The sequence below is a fragment of the Bidens hawaiensis genome, unplaced genomic scaffold (assembly GCF_021521415.1).
Source record: "Bidens hawaiensis isolate Kalapana, Puna unplaced genomic scaffold, B.hawaiensis_p1.1 tig00022929_1, whole genome shotgun sequence".
Classification (NCBI taxonomy): domain Eukaryota; kingdom Viridiplantae; phylum Streptophyta; class Magnoliopsida; order Asterales; family Asteraceae; genus Bidens; species Bidens hawaiensis.
The window spans coordinates 131,477-147,067 of NW_027493591.1; the positions used below are offsets into that span (position 1 = coordinate 131,477).

Genomic DNA, 15,591 nt, shown 5'->3' on the forward strand with positions numbered 1-15,591 from the left:
CGATGGAGACGGTGGTCTTGTCGCGTATTGTGACGCATCGCGTATAGGGTTAGGATGCGTGTTGTTGAAGAATAATAAGGTTATAGCCTATGCTTCCCGGCAGTTAAAAGTACACGAGAAAAATTACACTACTCATGACTTAGAACTGGGAGCGGTTATCTTCGCACCTAAAATCTGGAGACATTATCTCTACGGTACGAAGTGCACCATCTTCACCGATCATAAAAGTTTGCAGCACATATTCGATCAGAAAGAACTGAATATGAGGCAACGAAGATGGGTCGAGTTATTAAACGATTATGACTGTGACATCCGTTATCACCCCGGCAAGGCTAACGTCGTAGCCGATGCCTTGAGTAGGAAAAATCGGGTTTGGATCCCGACCCTCAATGACCTTCGTGAATTAATCATGGACGAAGCGCATAGATCGAAATATTCCATACATCCGGGATCGGATTAGACTATTGATGTTACGAATATCTGAAAGGATTTTATTAATGGCCGAGTTTGGAGAAAGATATGGTTACGTATGATGGTGAAATGGTATCACGTCGTAGAGTACCATTTTCAATTATCTCAGATCGAAATAGTAATCCTACTTCCATTATTGGAAGGCGGGGAAGGAAGCATCGAGAGCTTGAAGCTTTCTATGGGTGAAGTAATTATCACCAATTTGATAAATTGAAAATGGGCGTCAATCAAGCCATAAGATTTGAATTGATTCGAGAAACAACCAATCGGATTTATAATATTTAAGATAAGTTGAAAGCAGCGCGAGATTGGCAAAGGATTTATGCCAACATTCAAAAGAAACCATTGTCACTGGAAAGAGGTGACAAGGCATTTTTAAGGCATCACCTTCGAGAGGTGATATGAGGTTTGGCAAAACCGAAAATAGCTCCTTAATATATTGGACCTCATGAGACTAGCTCTATGATTGGTCATTTAGTTTATCGATTAAAGTACTTCAGGGGCTAAGTACTATACATGATGTTTTGCCATGTATACGGATTGAAAAGTACCTAAGCGATGAGGCAACGAAAGTACTAGTAATGGAGGTACTCATAGAAAACATGCTTGATATCATAAATAATTTCATAGAGATAGTAGACGGGAAAATTAAACAGTTTGGACATACCAAGCTTTATTGATTAAGATTAAGTGGAATTCACAGCGAGGACCAGATTATACCTGGTAACGCGAGGGTGAATTCTGAAGGAAAAACCCCCACCTTTCTCTCGGAAGGGGATAGGGGGCGTGTAAAATTTCGAGGACGAAATTTCTTAACGGGGGGAGAATGTAACGATTCCGACTAAACCAGGTATACCCTAACCGGTAGACCATAGTTACGTTATATTTAATGTCGGGTACATGAATTACCATAGTAATTATACGAGAATACATGGTTCACTGTATTGATTGTAAGTGATATATAATTCATCGTATTAAATATGCGATTAATCGATCGATAGTTATTGAAACCCGAACGAATCGAGGGTTCAATTATAGACGATATCTATAATATTTAGTGATTTTACGAAGCATTAATGCTTCAGGATAAGTAAAGTACGGCACAGAAAAAGAATTTCGATTTAATGGTACGTCGGTACATTAACCGAAACCTTTAATACCAAACCGAGCAAGAGACGATCGATCAAGCCGAAAAAGATGCGCAATTATTAATAATATGATGTTTTAAGTTAATGAAAGTCATTGTTTAAGTTTTTAAAGTTTTTAAAGTGGTTTTATATAAATTTCATTTTTAAGCCGAAAACGACCGTTTTAGCCTCGTTTTAAGCCGAATTAGACATTTAACCGAAAAACGAACTGAACCAGATTATCCAAAACATTATCCGGATTACGAGAATCCAAACATGTGGCTAGAATTGGAGAAGTGGGTCCCACCCCACCCCTCTTGATATGCCGATCGGATTGGGGTTATTCCCCTAGCCCTCATTTCTTTTTTTTCATCCAACCATTCAACAATCTTCAAGTCTCTCCACTTTCATGAACTCAAAACCGATATTTGGAGCAAGAAAACCGAGGTAAAAACCGAGTTAATTACGTGTCCATCTTCGTTTCTTGAGTTTATTTGCAAGAAAATGAGGGTTCAAAGATGAAAACCGATTCTGGTATGATCAAGTGATGTATACGGGCTATACAAGGGATCTTGGTCCAAGAAAGGAGTTAAACGAACCAAAAACGAATTTTTACGGTTTAAACTTTAGTTTTGAAACATTAACCGAAACTATAGTGTAAGAGGCTTGATCGTGAGTGTAACTTGCTTGGTATTGTGGTATATTGGTTGTAGGTTCTGTATTTAGTGGTAGATAAGACGGAAAGACGAGTTTGTAGCTTGTAGTGGCGGAAAACAAAAGGTATATTCGGTTTATGTTCGGTTATGAGTTTTTGGACAGATTGTTGACGGTTTAGAGTTAGGTCATGAAATTTTACAGAGGTGTTAAATACATGAAAATATGAGTTCTGTGAATATTTGGTAATTTTTGGACAAAGGATGAATATTTGGTGAATTTAACGCTCGGTTTTGGCTAAAAATGGTGAAAAATACTTAATTATCATGAAAAATTCTGGAAAATTCCAGATAATCTTTTTATAATATGTAAGAGTCACACACAAAATTTTAGGTCAGTTGGAGAAGTCTAAGTAGGCTTTTCGGTTAAATGAGTTATAGGGTTTTCTAGCTTGGTTTTAGTGAAAATGGCATGTAAAAAAAGATTCTTATTCTGGAAAAATTACAGGGGACTATGGAGATGGCAGGGGCCATCCAGAAAAAATTTGGGATTTTTCTAAGGTCGTTTGTTATTTACGACATATTTAGTGTTTAAATGGTGTTTAAAAATAGATAAATAAATTTTAAATATAAAAAATTAATTCTGGAAGTATTTTTATAAATTTCCCCACTGTCAAAATGTTATTTGTGCAAAATCTAAAGATCCGAGGATGAACGGATATTTATTTGGAATAAAAGTGAACTTTTATAATATAAAACGCGTAAACCAGCAAAGTTCGGGTAGACGAACTGACTGGTGTATAAAAAAACCCTAAAAATGAACTATTTTCATATAACTGAGTTAAACAAGTAAAAATAAATCATCCGAAAATAATTCGGATGATTTGGGTAATTTTAAACGATTTAACAGTTTCCGTTGTACTAAAGACGGAAACGGGTCCCGCAGCCAATCGGGGCGTCTAAACCGAGCTCTAATTTCACAACTACAATTAAATTATCAGTCAACAACTATTTTCGGGTCGTGTGTGACCAAACTCATTTTTGAAACGTAAAAACGGATAACCGTGCTAGGCACGCAAAACGGGAATAATGACTAATAGTGATTTTGACTAGTGAACTCTAAACGATATCACAATCTGAGTCCGGAGAAGTGTTTCTGGGTTAACATTGCCCCCGGAACGGGTACAGTACTGGGTTAACAGTGTCCCCAGATGTACCGGTTAACACGGTTAAAGTTATATTAATAATGAGTGTATAGTAACGATCGTAGGGATCATATTACAGATTGGACGTGTTAACTGATAATGATTGTTGTTACCTGCTTGCATGTGCTAAGGTGAGTTTCACGAGCCCCTTTTTACTGAATTGTTTTAAATATTTTCCCGGGGCGGAAGCATGTTACTATTGAAATGTTTAAGTACATACTGAACGCATGGATTTGCGTGTATTTACATATATTTTATTGTACGGGAATCGTACGGAAATGTACTAAGATGGTAATTGTCTGAGTTGCTGACATTCTAAGGCCCCGGAACACGAGTGATTAACTGAAAGCCGGTAGAGTGTGGATAGTACTATTGGTCTGACAAACCCAACTGGTCCGGCATGGATTTGCTGATGTTTCCCAGCCAGTTGCACATGTCTATTTTGTTGTTCTATATATTTTGCTATGTAATGTTAGGCATAGCGGTTTGGGGCAGGTCCGTGGGCGGAGTATGCCACGGGGTTGTGTGTGGATAGTCAAAGGTTTCACTTGTGGGCTCAGCATAATTACATCGATAATATTATATTATGATATGGATTTATCATGGTTTACTCAAATTGTGAAACTCACCAACTATTCGTAGTTGACCCGTTTTCTCACATGCTTTTCAGGTACAATTAAGATGAAGTGATTGCTTATGTGCTAAGTGCTTGATGTGTGTAAGATTTGCGTGTGGGATGTTAGGATACATTATAATAAATAGAATTATGTATCGTATTGTATGATGTGTGTATCACCTAGACGGTAATGAAATACGAGATAATGTAATTTGAAGTATATTAATGTATTCAGTTTTCTTTATAAACAATGTGGTTGATATCAGAGGTGTCTGTGGCGCCCCGGTTACGTTTCCGCTGCGGTTACGGGGTGTTACAGCACCAACGTACTCGGATAATGAGGCCCTTTTCGACTCATAACAACAAATGTATTGAGCGCAAAGGGGGCGTATGATCATACTATCTTGAAGTAATCCATGAGCAAGTAATTTGTAGCAAGTAACAAGTAAACACACAAGTCCATGTAGCGAATTGTAGTTTGTAAATAATGAATAAATGAAATTGTAATTTGGATAGGATATATATGCTATCCCCAAAAGTAGTAAAAGAGTAAAAAGGGGGTGTGAGAAACTCACCTTGATGTTGAAGACAAACTTGAAATAAAACCAAAAGCGCATAAATGAAACCAAAGCAAATGAACTTCACGAACTATAATTAAAAGTACAAAATATTAACTAACAACTTATAAAAGTAAACAAACCGATTTGTTGGAAATTAGAAAAGTTGAATGTATATTTTATCATTCTATTTTTATTGTATCTTTTATGGCAATTGGTATTATAGTATTATTAAAAATTGCAACGGTAATTTAACGATTGCATTTATTTTAATATTAATTTAACACGAGATTGAGGATTATCACGTTTGTAGAATATTGTTTTTAACGGAAATTTTAACTTCAAAACTATTACATTAGCGTGTTATAAAGTTAGTGAAAGGATAGTTAATAATATAATTTATAATCGGATTTTCACGAAACTTTAATGAAAACAAAAGTCGGTTTTTAGGTAGAAAGTGATACATGATTTATAACTAATTTTATCTAATCTTAAAATAATTTTATTTGATTTATAATATATATTAATAAGTTAAATTGATTAAATAAAAGAAAAATGGGTAGAAAATAAAATACCAAAATAAAAAAACTGTCTAGACCCGGGTTTGAACCGGGGTCCTACTGAGTATACAAAGAAGACTTAACCACTTGGCCAGCTTGTTAGTTTTGTAATCTAACCAGAAACAAATATATTTAACTTAACATTAAGGTTAATCTTCCTCATCAAAACCCTAGCTATTCAAATCTGTTAACTAGTTCAATGTTTGATAAATCTTTGTTAGGGGTTTTGTTAATCGGGTTGAAACGAATCATAACCAAATAAAACTTACTTGGATTGCTGCCGAAATGAAAGTGAACGGACCTCGCCGGAATCGGAAACGGGATGAACAATTTAAAGGTTATAGAGAGTATTTTTGATTGATTTGTTGATATGGACGAGTTTGTATGATGATTAGAGTAATTTCTCACAGTCTCAATTGAACCGATTGGCTTCGGATTCGTGTTATTGAAGTTTTAATTATAAACCGATAGTCTTGGTATTAATACGAGTTTATTAGGTTGTTAGTGATGAAATTAATAATGTATAAATTCTTAGCGTTAGTGGAGATGTCGATTAGGATGGATTAACGAATCGGTTGATAGTTAAAAGCGATGTTTCAGTTTCTCCGGCGCCGGATTCCGGCCGCCGGAGGTATTGGCCGGAAAACCGAACATGGAGACGAGATGGAGGCTGCTTGCTTTTCATGATTATAATAATTATTATTATATTTAAACAAACTTTACATAATAGGTCCCTCCACTTTTATGTTATATTAAAACATATTAAAAATTTTAATTACAATTTATGCCTTATACTTTTAGATATTATACAAAGGTGATAAAAGTTACCGAGTTGGATTATTTTCGTATTATACCTGGTTAGTTCGGGACTCGATTAAGTAACATGTTAAAACTTGAAATTTCGTTAAAAACAATATTCTACAAACGTGATAATCCTCAATCTCGTGTTAAATTAATATTTAGATAATATTAAAATAAATTCAATCATTAAATTACCGTTACAATTTTTAATAATACTATAATACCAATTGCCATAAAAGATACAATAAAAATAGAATGATAAAATATACATTCAACTCTTCTAATTTCCAACAAATCGGTTTGTTTACTTTTATAAGTTGTTAGTTAATATTTTGTACTTTTAATTATAGTTCGTGAAGTTCATTTGCTTTGGTTTCATTTACGCGCTTTTGGTTTTATTTCAAGTTTGTCTTCAACATCAAGGTGAGTTTCTCACACCCCCTTTTTACTCTTTTACTACTTTTGGGGGTAGCATATATATCCTATCCAAATTACAATTTCGTTTATTCATTATTTACAAACTACAATTCGCTACATGGACTTGTGTGTTTACTTGTTACTTGCTACAAATTACTTGCTCATGGATTACTTCAAGATAGTATGATCATACACCCCCCTTTGCGCTCAATACATTTGTTGTTATGAGTGGAAAATGGCTTCATTATCCGAGTACGTTGGTGCACAATCCCAACTGGAAAGGACCTTAATTGCGCTTATCTGAGTACGCTGGTGCACAATCCCAGTTGGAAAGGACATTACTTGCTCATTTACACTTGTTCATGGAATTGTAGATTTTTATGTACTTATATCAAAACTTGTGCGAACTCACCAACTATACATATAGTTGACCTTTATTTTATATATATGCTACAGGTACCTTATTTAGAAGATGTTGCCGTGACAAAGACATTAGTACTTAGGTTATATTAATAAATGGTCAAGATGTTAATTATTCTTGTATTTCCTTGTATTTCTTGTTACAAACTTGTGTACTTGATATTTGAATTAATTAATGATAATATTGTCACTTAATAGTGTCACATGTGTTTTGGGCAATCTGTACGTCACACTCGGGCGTATTCCGCTTTAGCCGGGGTGTTACAAGAGGTGTATGGTGGCAATTTTCCATGATATGATCGAGGACTCCATGGAGGTGTTCATGGACGATTTTTCCGTATTTGGGAGTTCCTTCGATCATTGGCTATCAAATCTCGAGAGGATGATGTCCCACTGAGTTGACTAGGAGAAGTGTCATTTCATGGTTCGCGAGGGCATTGTTCTGGGGCATCGGATCTCAAGTGCGGGGATAGAGGTTGACCGAGCAAAGGTCGAGACCATTTCTAATCTTCCCCCGCCTACTTCTGTGAGATCCATTCATAGCTTTCTAGGTCATTCCGAGTTCTACCGCCGGTTCATCAAAGATTTTTCTAAGATCGCGAGACCCATGACCAAACTTTTGGAGAAGGATGCTCCATTTGTTTTTTCTGAGCAGTGTATGGAGGCGTTTGATCTTCTAAAAGACAAACTCGTCAGCGCCCCGATCATGGTCGCTCCCGACTGGTCGTTACCGATGTGTGACGCGAGTGACTTCGCAGTTGGAGCGGTTCTTTGACAACCGAAGGATAAACACTTCCATCCGATCTACTATGCTAGCCGGACCTTAAATGGCGCACAGGAAAGCTATATCACCACCGAAAAAGAGCTTTTAGCTGTGGTGTTCGCTTTCGACAAATTTAGGTCCTATCTGGTCCTGTCCTAGACGATTATTTACACGGATCATGCCACTATTCGATATCTCTTCAGCAAGAAGGATGTTAAGCCTCGTCTTATCTGTTTGATCTTGTTGCTTCAAGAGTTTGATATAGAGATCCGTGATAAAAGGGGGCCGAGAATGTGGCGGCCGATCATCTTTCACGTCTAGAGGGAGTTGATTTAGGAGATTCGGGGATCAGGATCGACGATCGTTTTTCGACGGAGAGTCTAATGTTTGTTACTGCACAAGAGGAAGGTTTTCCATGGTTCGCTGATTTCGCGAACTATCTTGCTGACGGATACCTCCCGAAGATGCCTTACCAGCAAAAGAAGAAATTCTCTGGTGACATCAAATTTTACCTTTGGGATGACCCGTATCTTTTCCGCATCGTTGCTGATCAGCTTATTAGGAGGTGTGTAGATGTCAAGGAAGGATGGCAAATTCTGAGCCATTGTCATGTGGGACCGACAGGAGGTCACCACAGTGTGAGTTCTACGGCGAAGAAACTCTTTGATTCTGGTTTTTTCTGGCCGTCTATCTTTAAGGATGCTCATTTGTTCATTACGAGTTGTGATCGTTGCCAACGTGTCGGCAATATTTCTTCGCCAAACGAAATTCCCCATAATGCTATTCAAGTATGTGAGGTTTTTGATATTTGGGTTATTGATTTCATGGGACCGTTTCCATCTTCGCGTGGGAACAAGTACATACTCGTGGCCGTTGATTACGTGTCAAAGTGGGTTGAGGCCAAAGCTCTACCCACGAATGATGCACGAGTGGTAGTCCGTTTTCTAAAAAGTCTATTTGCTTGTTTTGGAGTCCCGAAAGCCTTGATCAGTGATCGAGGGACTCATTTTTGCAACTCACAGATGGATAAGGCGTTGCAGCGCTATGGGGTCACCCATCGGCTTGCGACCGCCTACCACCCACAGACTAGTGGGCAAGTAGAAGTGATTAATCGGGGAATCAAACGTATTCTCGAAAAAAAGGTTGGTTCAAATCGTTGGGATTGGTCCGAAAAATTAGATGACGCTCTGTGGGCCTTCCGTACAGCCTACAAGACTCCGACTGGTTCCACACAATTTCGGATGATTTATGGGAAGGCCTGTCATCTTCCTGTTGAGTTGGAACACCGTGCTTCATGGGCCCTTTAAAGGGTTAATCTTGATTTATCTGCCAAAGAGGGTAATCGTTCCATCAGTTACACGAGTTAGAGGAGCTCCGGGACCACGTATATGCACAATCATTTAGATATAAGCAGCACATGAAGGAACTGCATGATAGGAAATTGAAGGGTAATAAGTAGTTCAAGTGTGGGGATAAGGTCTTACTGTTTAACTCCCGGTTGAGTTTATTCCCGGTAAAGTTGAAATCCCGATGGTCGGGACCGTTCACAGTCACTGAGGTTTTCCCGTATGGTACAATTGAGATACAAGATCAAAGCGGGAAGTTTAAGGTGAACGGTCATAGATTGAAGCACTACATAGGCGAGCCGATAACTGATCAGACAGTCGAGGTGTTCTACCTTGAATCATTCACCAAAGCGTAGACGTGATGGATGCATCAATCGGGAGACAGCCCAGTTGTAGAGTTTGTATTACGATTTTCATTATTATCTGTTTTTATTTGTTTTATTTTTTATTATAAAAACATTAAAATACAAAAAAATTATAAAAATTATAAAAATAAAAATAAATAAATAAATCAAAAAATCAAAAACACAAAAATATGTTTATTTCTTATGTTTTGTTTTCTGTTTTGTACGCCGCTACATGCGAGCGAGTTTGAGTGATTGCAGGTATTATTATGCGCATGGTAGCTCTGATGGCGTTCTGGAACTGATTCACCCGAGGTTGCGGCCGCGAATGAAATGCTATACGGTTGTTTGATTTATGCACAACTGATGAAGAATCTGCATCTAAACCAGGGGAGTAACTCGTTCTCTGTTTTACTTTTTGCTTTAAGTTTACTTTTGTTTTTTTCAGTTTTTATTTTATTTTATTTCTTTTTTTTGTTCTCGTCGAGGACGATTTCGTTCTGAGCGTGGGGATGGGAATTTATTTTACTTAGTTGTAGAAAAAAAGTTTTTAAAAAGTTTAAAAAAAATTTATAAAAAAAGTTTTAAAAGAAAAATATCTCTTGAAAATTGTTTTTGTTCTACGTTAAGTAGGAAATGATATTATTACCAATGTGCTAACGAACTCTCGGAACATTTGAAATATATAATAATAATAAAAGAAGGGATGGTTTGCATATCTGATTTGGGATGTGTCGGTAGGCCCAACTAGCTTTGATAGTCCTCTTTAGCATGTTTTTATATATATAATGATTTAAAAGCGGTGAAACCGAATTTCAATGCTTAGGGAGGATTACCATAATCTAAAAATTTTGAGATGGTAAGAATTAAATGCACTCAAATCAGCACACACCACATGTCCATCTTTTACGAGCTTAGAAATAGTTATATATTTTAGGGTGATATAAAAGATTGAAAAAAAAAGAAAAAGAAAAGTATGTATTGAAAGTTATGTTTGTGTCTTCTCAAAAGTTGTTCAAGAAAAGCAAAATGCTTATGAAGAAAGTTATCTATTGTAAAATTCCAAATGAGCATTGTTTAAAGTTAGAAAAAGAGGCCAATGATGCACATACTAGACTGGACTTAGAGTTTACGTGTTACCTTGGGGATGGTGACTCTGAGGATACACTATTGGGGCTCGAAGGTTCTTAGTCAATAAATAAAAATTAGGAATTTATAGGACAAAGTCCAATAATATTTAGGAATAGCTCGTACGACCTCCACATGACCATTCATCCATCAAAATTTCACCGAGTGTATCTAATTAGTACTATCAATGAGTCCTTGGCTTATGGTGATTTGTCGAACCAGTTTGCTTCGACTCTAGTTTTTCTAGCTCTCTTTGTCTGAGATGGGGTAGGTGTAGCCTTAATTTTTTGAACTTAAAATGTTTAATGCAAAAGGGGGGCTTGATTGGCTGGTGGCTGGGTTTAAGTGGACAACAATATCGGCAATCGCGGTCAATATGTCAGGTTGTTTCTTGTGCTTTGAAAATGATAATAATCTGATAGTTTGTTGTTTTTCACTTGGTTATGATCCTATGTAGATTACTTTTTCAGGGACGAAAAAGACTTAAGTATGGGGATGTTTGATGTGTTGTAAAACACACTTACTTTCCTTATCGTTTTGTCATGTTTTACGTACTTAATTGTTTAATTATTGAGATTTATGGCTTTTTTATGCTTGATTTTACAAAGAGTGAATGTTACTTGAAGGTTATGAGATTTGGTGGAAAAAAGAGTTAAGTTTGAAGACTTTAGGGGCTTATTTGGTCAAGGTTTAATACTACAAGTCAAGGCCCGACCCAAGCCCATAAATTAGAAGCCTTTCATGCCTTATTATATTAATTAAAAAAAAAAAGAAAAACCCTAACCCCTACATAGTCCGATTGGAATTAAGAGCAAAGAAAGAAAGAAAAAAGAAAGCAAGTTTGGAGTTTTTGTAAAAGTGGTCGGCTAGGTGTTGTCTCCTTGATTGAGACAACCTTAATTGGTTTTTGGTGGCTGGGATTTAACCCACGGAGCAACAAACAACAACAAAAAAAATATATAAACCAAAACAGCCTCATATAGTCCGCTTGGAATTTGGGCAGCCAAGGAAAGACAAAGAAAAATCAGTTTTTGCTTCTTGTGGTGGCTAGGAGAGGAAGGAGATCGTTAAGGACAACTTGGTACAGCAGCTAGGGACCTTATTCATCAAGAAACTCAGCCATATATCTTAAGTAATCATCCATAAACTTTATCTTTTGTTCAAAAACCCTAACTTGTTAAGTTTAATCTTTTATGTTGGATTGTTTTGCAAGTAACTTAGAGATTGACTTGTGCTTGATTGTTCTTGATCATTGAATGAGTTTTACTATGTTTATGTTGATGTTTATGATGTTTAAATCCATTATTAACTGCTGTCCAAAGTTAATGTGTAGTTAAACTTTTAGTTCTACCTAGGTTAGATGATCATTGTTAGGTTTTAGTAAGTAGTTTGGATTGTTGATGATCATGGCTTGAATTGTTAATGTAAAGTTTGTTTTAACATTGAATTAGGTTGTGTAGTGGCTGTGAATTTGTTAATTACACTCTTTTACCTCTTTCTTTGATTAATTGAATGAGTTTTGATTGATTGTTGCCTGTTAGAACTCTTTACTTGGTGTTTAGGGTTTGTTTGCGGGAAGTACAACCGTAGGGTTAAGTGAGTGTATTAATTGAATATAATCAGTGGGTAGACACCTTCTTAGAGACCGAGAGGTGATAGGAAGTAAACTCGTATCATAGCTTTTACTTGTTAGGAGTAGGATCGCGCGAGAGCGAGTTCGGTTCTTGTCGGGTTTGGGCTTGTGAGCGATTAGTTGACCTAGTTTAAGTTGAAATGAATTGTTCCTCTATCCGTGGTTGCGTAGTATTTGTCTCCATTAGGGTAGTGTGTCAGCGAGACCGAGAGGAGAGTCGGCATTAGAGCACGTTAACAATTCATCACCCGGTTAGTTCTTAAAATCAATTAAGGGTAGGTTAGGGTTTGTTAGTGAGACAGAGAGGTAATCTAGCTTCCTGAGTGAACCTTAGTTGTGTCATTCCTTAGGAACCGGTGTCGTGAGATTCTACAATCTAATAGCTTACTATACCTTCAATAGGATTCTTACCTAAGTATACGTTTTCCCATTGATAAATCTTATTTTCACAGTTTCGTCTAGTTTTCTTAATTTAAGTCTTTTAAGTTAATTTAACTTAGGTTAAGTAGTCAATAATTAAAAATCAATTAAAAAATTATTATTCTTAGGTGAGTCTTATTAGGGTTAAGTATTAAATACGTTTTCACGTGTCCTTGTGTTCGACACTCGGACTTCCTTAGTGCTATATTATTAGTGATCGGCACACTTGCCAGTTTTGTGTGGCTTCTTTAGGATTTTCGTTTAATAAATTTAAAGCTTATTTGTGAGAGCATCGTTATACACACATCAGTTCGCTTAATGTTAAGTTCGCTTAATGTTAAGTTCGCTTAAGTTAAGTTCGCGTAAGTGAAGTTCGCTTAACATGTATGTTCGCTTAAATTGATGTCCGCGCATAAATACAAGGTAACGAATCAGATAGCAAATCAGACTTAATTCATTATGAAGAATGAGTTAAATGAAGTAGTAAAATAATTTAAAATTCTAATAAAAAAATGTGTTAAGACAGTTAATGGAAATAAAATATTTCCAAGCTGACCAGGCAGCTTAACCCCAGCTAGGGGCTCTGCCCCTTGGACCCCGCTAGGGGCTGCCGCCCCTAGAACCACGCTTCCAGGGGCGCTACCCCCGGACCCCCGTTCTTTAAGGGTATTAACTAAACTAGAAATACAATATGGCTTGGCTTTATATATTGATACGAATAATTAATGTACAGTCAGTCGAGCTCAGTTAAGGACAGGAGTAACCATAAATAGAGAACGAAACAGGATTCATGTGAGTTTCTAGCCTCATTCCTTGTTATGTTTTCGGGGCTGTGTGCATACTCGATGTGACAATTAATACACTTACCTTAAACGGTAAGTGTATGCCATGTATGATATATGTGATAGATACAAATGATTGCTTGCTGGTACGTAAACGATCTTCGGATATTGCATGTATCGTCAGGTGATAGTTAAAGATACGATTGATATATACGATGTAAGAATGATGTATGTATGTTATGTTGATAGCTTGTCGATACGTGAATGATTTTCGGATATTGCAGGTACTGCCAGGTTAATAATAAAGATATGAATATTTTATTTAATGTAAGGATGATTGCTTGTCGATACGTGAACGATCTTCGGATATTGCATGTATTGCCAAGAATAGTGATGATTTCCTTATATGGATATTAAATAATAACTTATACATAGAGTTCACTCTACGGATAATATATAGAGTGTTCATTTAATGGAAAGCATAGTGTTTCTTTAATGGAAAGCATAGTGTTCCTTTAATGGAAAGTACAGTGTTCCTTTAATGGAAATCATAGTGTTTCTTTAATGGAAAGCCTGGTGTTCCTTCTATGGAAATATATAGGATGTTCCTTCTATGAAAGTATATAGAGTGTCGTTCTATGGAGAATTTATACAGAGCGTCCTTCTATGGAGAATATAAATAGCAGGGATAATAGTAATAGTTCTTTTAATAGATATTCTCTGACGTTCCTCTTATGGATATTTATACAAGGTTAAGATATGTACGTACGTAAGATAGGTGTATGTATTGTATGTCGCCTGATTAACTAGAACTCACTCAGCGTAGCTGACTTTTAGTATGCACGCATGTGAATATGATTAAAGAGCTAGCATGAGGTTGGCACATGGCATGGATCGAACGACTGGCATATGAAGATGGAAGAAATGATGTTTTATTATGATGATTTATGCTATGGTTTTAAAGTAAAGATTAAATGTTTTGTAATAAACGGTTGAAGTTTTATATTCCACGAAAGTTTTAATAAACTCTGATTTGTACAACTGTTTTTATGAGTAAATCCGACGTTAAAGTGAGGCACCGGGAATGGGGCTTTACAATTTCCGCGCTACATGCAAACGTTGTTATTTAGCAGCACCACTAAAGAGACCGCCTATGCATTCACCATGGTTGTTGGTGTTACGCAATTATCAAGGCATTTTCTCATTTTTTGATCCAATGTGCGGTGACGAGTATGTTTCAAAAATACCTCAAGAACTCCACGGCCAGTTCGACATACTATGTTCCAGGTATGGATGGTTGTTGTTGTTGTTGTCTGAAACTCCTGGATGCAAGCTGGTGTTCTGTAACCCATTTACAGGCAAAATCCGTAAGCTTCCAGCATCGCCTTGTTCTTTTGGAAGCCATTGTTTTTCGGCGCCACCTACTTCCCCTAAATGTATGGTTGTTGGATTCACAACACACAGGCCATGCCATGTCTATGTCCACTTTATGTCTCGTGAACCGCCATCATGGCGTGGCTATCGTTTGAATTTTGGCACAAGCGATCCATATTCTCTCCGTTTTCCAATATTTAGTGGCCATTATATTTATGCTCACGTGAGGTTGTTGTAGACAAAGCCCCAAGAAGTTGCTGCAAATCTAAGACAAAGTGCTTTCTATCAAAATGTGATGAACACCTTTTACTTGTTATCGTGGGTGGTGAGATTAGCGAATCCGTGGAGGTGTTCAAACTAAATGATACTACAAAAGGGTGGGAGAAAATAGATAGTTTAGGAAAACACATGATCTATATTTCTGATACATCATGTACCTGTCTTGAAGCCAAATCACCACAAATGGGGAACAAGATTTACTTTCCAAGATATCACTGGAAAGGTACGAAAGTCAAATCACCACAAATGGGGAATAACATCTACTCTCCAAAATTGTTACCCAACACGAATACGAAGATAGTGTTTTATTCTCTTGAGACATGCAGCTATCACACATTCGATGACAAAAATATTCAAGAAAGCATCTGGCTTCCTTGTGACCCTCATACATGGATTGAATAAAGTTGGTCCTAAAAAATAACAGTGCGTGGCTCATTAGACGTTGCAATATCCATGTTATTTATACACTCACATATATATGTCTATATAATCCATGTCATTTGCTGGTGAAGAGATGAAAAAAAGACCTTATTTTCAACTCTTTTCAATTTAGTTTTTTAAATCATTGTTAATTATACTAAGTGATTTAAGAATCCTCTCATTGTCATGCAATCTGTCATTGTTCTGTTTCTAGCTTTTGCCAGTCTCTTATAATAAAATCCGTTCTAAAAATACATATATAATGTTCCATATGG

The 15,591-nt window shown here is 36.6% G+C and overlaps 1 pseudogene; it reads left to right on the forward strand.

The window, feature by feature from the left end:
* Positions 1–14,327: 14,327 nt before the first annotated feature.
* LOC143566641 (F-box/kelch-repeat protein At1g57790-like) lies at positions 14,328–15,300 on the forward strand (annotated as a pseudogene).
* The last annotated feature ends 291 nt before the right edge of the window (positions 15,301–15,591 follow it).